Source organism: Oryx dammah, unplaced genomic scaffold (genome assembly GCF_014754425.2).
Source record: "Oryx dammah isolate SB20612 unplaced genomic scaffold, SCBI_Odam_1.1 HiC_scaffold_19, whole genome shotgun sequence".
Taxonomy (NCBI): Eukaryota; Metazoa; Chordata; class Mammalia; order Artiodactyla; family Bovidae; genus Oryx; species Oryx dammah.
In genome coordinates, this window is record NW_024070203.1 from 35,865,328 (window position 1) to 35,870,463 (window position 5,136).

General features: G+C 42.6%; 1 pseudogene; it reads left to right on the forward strand.

Annotated features, from left to right (window-relative positions):
* Positions 1-265: 265 nt before the first annotated feature.
* On the forward strand, positions 266-366 carry LOC120879157 (annotated as a pseudogene).
* The last annotated feature ends 4,770 nt before the right edge of the window (positions 367-5,136 follow it).

Genomic DNA, 5,136 nt, shown 5'->3' on the forward strand with positions numbered 1-5,136 from the left:
TCACCGCCAAACAGTAAATAAATACATATTTTTTTAAAAAAAGGAGAAATGATAAAATAAACAAATACATGGGAGAGAGGAGAGAGCTGCCTCATTTGGTGATCAGACAGTAAAGAATTCACCTGCAGTGCAGGAGACCTTGGCTCGATCCCTGAGTTGGGAAGATTTCCAAATTTCCAATGCAGGGGTTGCTGGTTTGATCTGTGCTCAGGCAACTAAGATCCTGTATGCTGCAGGATGTTGCCAAAAAAAAAAAAGATAAGAAATAAAAATGGCAACATATATACTAAAATTGGAATGATACAGAGATTAGCATGGCCTTTGCAGCAGTATGACTCCCAAATTCATGAAGTGTTTCATATTTTTAAACCATCCCCCCCAAAAGAAGAGTAGATAATTAGGGCTGTAGTTTTATGTATTTTCAATAATCTAAATCAAAATTAGATTCCTCTTCCCCACACTTGACTTCGTTTTGCAGTGTGGCATTTTGATGTCAAGTTCTTTGTTCTTTGCATGCCTCTTGAAGTCAAAACGCTTGTTCTGAAAGGTAGCTGTTGATAATTTCCAAGCAGCTCAGATATGCTCAGGCATGAGACTGGAGGGCAAGCCTAAAAGGCTGATGGCACTTTTAATTTTAAAGCATTCAAATGTATTCTACTTATGAATAGCTCTCTGCCTGCGTGAAAGTGTGTGTTAGTCGCTCAGTCATGTTTAATTCTTTGTGACCCCGTGGACTAAAACCCACCAGGCTCATCCGTCCATGGGATTTCCCAGGCAAGAGTACTGGAGTGGGTTGCCATTTCCTTCTCCAGGGGATCTTCCTGACCCAGGGATTGAACCCCTGTCTCCTGCAATGCAGGCAGATTATTTACTGGCTGAGCCCCTGGAGAAGCCCATTACTGATGAAGGTTCATGGTCAGAAGGCAAGAGCAGAACCTGTTCTGGCCAGAGGACTCACCCTGTCCTTCCAGAGACTCTCGCAGGACAAAAGCAAGCTGGGGTGGCAGGAAAGGGGGATGGCAAACTGGGGTGCTCCAGCCAGGATCCCAGTCCTGTCCTGATACTCCTCCCAGCTCGCCTTCACCAGTGGGATTCCCTGGAGGTCTGTGTGCACCTGCCAGATAGCCCAACTTCTTCCTTGAGAGCCACAGTCAATGTCCTAGAGGTGGAAGGATCCAAGGGTCCAGCTTCTGCTGTCACAGAGGCTACTGGACAGGGTGTCATTCTTCAACTAAAACTGGAGAAACTCCAGGAACAGCTGTCAACTTAGCTTCTTGGGCACCTTAAATAGTACTGTACACTCTCACACATTAAGAGTCTTCGATGTAGGTTGAGAAAAATGAGCACCACTTGATTGCACTATTTCTCTCTGCAAATCCATCTCAAATTCTGAACTGTCAATTTATAACAGGTGATTCAAAACATTTAGAAGCTGGGAATCACTTGCTCAAATGGAATTATGGGTCCGAGACATTGGAAGTTGAAAGATACAGGCCTTGGCAGGAAAATTAAAAGTCAACTCAGTTTTTATAGAGGAAGGAATTAAGATGAAAAGAGAAAGGAAAATGGAATCAAAATTGGGTGATACTTGTGAGATTCTCTCTTTCTGATGGTAAATTCTTCAGCAATGCCAGGTAAATGTTGAGTTTCATGATATTTCAAGGTAAGGACACCATTCATTCTGCAGAGAGTGTATCTTTCATAAACACACTGGTACTTCAAGAAGTCTGAAGACAGGACTTCTTGTGAAATAAGATGTGAAGTAATTTGGCCCTTGCCTGTCTTGGTGCCCTCTTTCAAAATGGAAGTGTCTGTCTTCACTTTCCTTCATGCTTTGCAACAATGAGTTATACATTTTTCATGAAAATTGAGTGGGTATAAGATAAATATTTTCCTAGGGTGAAAGTGGAAGAATTTGAATTACATGATGAGTTTTCTCTGTAGGAAATTACTATAAAATAGAGAGTCACATTCTCAACCTGATAGTATTCATATGCATTGGGGAGTCTTTATTTTTTATCTTTATTTCACTTTGCCTTGAAAAAGCAACTCACAACTTAGGAAAGTTTCTTTATCCATTAGGTAATTCCTTTTATTTTATTTTTTATTTATTTGGCTGTGGAGCCTGGTAGGCTGCAGTCCATGGGGTCGCTAAGAGTCGGATACAACTGAGCGACTTGAATTTCACTTTTCATTTTCATGCATTGGAGAAGGAAATGGCAACCCACTCCAGTGTTCTTGCCTGGAGAATCCCAGGGATGGGGGAGCCTGGTGGGCTGCGGTCTATGGGGTCGCACAGAATCGGACACAACTGAAGCGACTTAGCAGCAGCAGCAGCAGCTACCAACCCTCTCCCATACTCTTGCCTGGAAAATCCCATGGACGGAGGAGCCTGGTAGGCTGCAGTCCATGGGGTTGCTAAGAGTCGGGCATGACTGAGCGACTTCACTTTCACTTTTCACTTTCATGCATTGGAGAAGGAAATGGCAACCCACTCCAGTATTCTTGCCTAGAGAATCCCAGGGACAGAGGAGCCTAGTGGGCTGCCATCTATGTGGCTGCACAGAGTCGGACACGACTGAAGCGACCTAGCAGCAGCAGCAGTAGCAGCAGCAGGTCTTAGCTGTGGCATGTGGGACCTAGTTTTCTGAAAAGTGGGAAAAAAACTGAGAGTAAAAGTGTTAGTCACTCAGTTTTGTCTGACTCTTTGTGAACCCATGAACTGTAGTCCGCCAGGCTCCTCTGTCCATGGAATTCTCCAGGCAAAAATACAGATGAAACCCAGGTCACCTGCATTGACAGTTTGGAGTCTTGGCCACTGGGCCACCAGGGAAGTCCTGGTACCTTCTTTTACATATATATTGAGTTTTATGCTTCTGAAGTCATCATATATGTCAGCAATTGATTAATATTCTCTGATAAGTTATAGGATAAAAATATATCAGTGTATTATCCAGAGGGGAAATTAAAGGGCGACTTTGATTTCCTGCAAAACAGATAACAGCTATTATCTGGGGACTAGGACATACGTCAGAAAGCTTCCATGCTCATCATTTCTGTTTCTGGGCTGCCTTGGAATTGGGCAATGATTTAAAAAGTAGAGAGCTGTGAGGAGCTGATCTTCTGATCTGCCTTTTCCCCTGAGGCGCAACCACTGCCTTCTGTGATGGAAAATCGTTGTTTGCTTTGCTGCCCACAGGCTACCAGAAGGTCTGTAATGCAGTTAGCCCACCTAAGTGCCCACTGGCTGGACTAATCTTCATAAGCAAGAAAACCTTGCATCTTCTTTTCAGATAGGAGAAGATATCAAATTCTTCAAAATCGTAAATAAACCTCAGATGTGCCATTTAATGGGCTTCCCTGGTGGCTCAATGATAAAGAATCTGCCTGCCAATGCAGGAGATCCATGGGTTGGGAAGATCCCCTGGAGAAGGAAATGACAACCCACTCCAGTATTCCTGGCTAGAAAACACCACGGACAGAGAAGCCTGGTGGGCTACAGTCTACTCGCAAAAGAGTGGGACATGACTTAGAGACTAAACAGTGAGAGGGCCCTTTAATGTGAGTTTCTTGTAGCATCATCTCGAATAGGATTAGGAAATCGAGTGAAAAAAGCCATTGTATGTGTCTCTGCCCAGAATCTTCTGATCCAGCAGGTAAGCTGTTGATCAATGGATGCTCCTGATACAGGAGTTCCCTTAGCAACTGCTCAGCAGCTCTTCGAGATCTAAGGTAAAGGACTAAAGTTAGGAGCTTCTTTGAAGAATCTAATCAGAATTTTCCAACTTCATGATGCCTATTGACAAGCATTTGGGGAATGTGTGTGTGTGCTCAGTTGGGTCAGACTCTTTGCAACCTCATGGACTGAAGCTCACCAGGCTCCTCTGTCCGTGGGATTTCCCAGGCAAGAATATTGGAGTGGGTTGCCATTTCCTCTTCCAGGGGATCTTCCCATCCCAGGGATCTAACCTTGTCTCTTGTGTCTCCTGCATTGGCAGGCAGAAATTTTACCACCTGCACCACATGGGAAGCCAAGGAGGAGAAACCTAGTAAAATAAATATAAAATGGAATAACAATAAAAGTAGCATGTAAATAAATTGGAATTCAGGTCACATAAGTACATAAAAATATAAAACTAATCTGTGATGATTTTATCAAGCCTTCAAAACTAAACTTAAACGACTTTGGATATTCATAACTGAAGCCAACTGTACACAGCATATATAGATAAAATTAATGCTACTTAACACACTTCAAATATATAGACTCTAATGTAACAAATCATCCTTTCTAAAACACTATTCAATCTCATTTCTTCACTTGTTGAAAACTTCCTTAATTTATCTATGAATTATTCATAAGTTACATGTAGGATAATTTATGTAAAGCCCACCCTAAAAGGAAGTCTTAATAAGGAATTAATAATTGAAATGATTTTTGAGTACATCAGATAAAACGTTAGTGTCAATGACTTTTGTGCAGAAGGGCATTCCAGTCAAAATGCCCTTGGGGAAAAAATGTTCTTGGCCCAATACTAAACATGTAAGAGCTACTCTAATTATGTTTAATATTTTTGGCATAGGGTCAAATTCCTGTGGTTTTAAATACTACCGTGGGAAAATCTTTTGTCAAAGTGGTTTCTAAAACAAATAAAGCCTGTACATAACACAAGTGTACATACTGCGGCAACTTGACGTGGACTGCCAGCCAGGCTGTTCCATCCAGGGTGGAAGATGACAAGCCCTGTTTTAGCTCAAGTCCCTGGGACAGATCAGGAAAGGAAACAGTCCCAGGACATTTGGTACCCAAATGATGCTGTATGATCAAGTGTGATGTAGGTAAGTGTGGGCTCCAGAAGATCAAAAACTTGGGACTTCCCTGGAGGTCCAGTGGCTAAGAATCTCTGCTCCCAATGCAGGGGACCTGGGTTCAATTCCTGATCAGGGAACAAGGTCCCACACGCCACAACTAACTGTTCATGTCCTGCTGCAACTAAAAGACCCTGCAAGTCACAATGAAGATCAAAGATCCCCCCAGGCCACAACTAAGACCCAGCAAAGTCAAAATAAATAAATATTACAACAAAACCTTGTGTGGCACCAATAGCAGGAAATTTTGCGGGTGGCAGCTCTCAA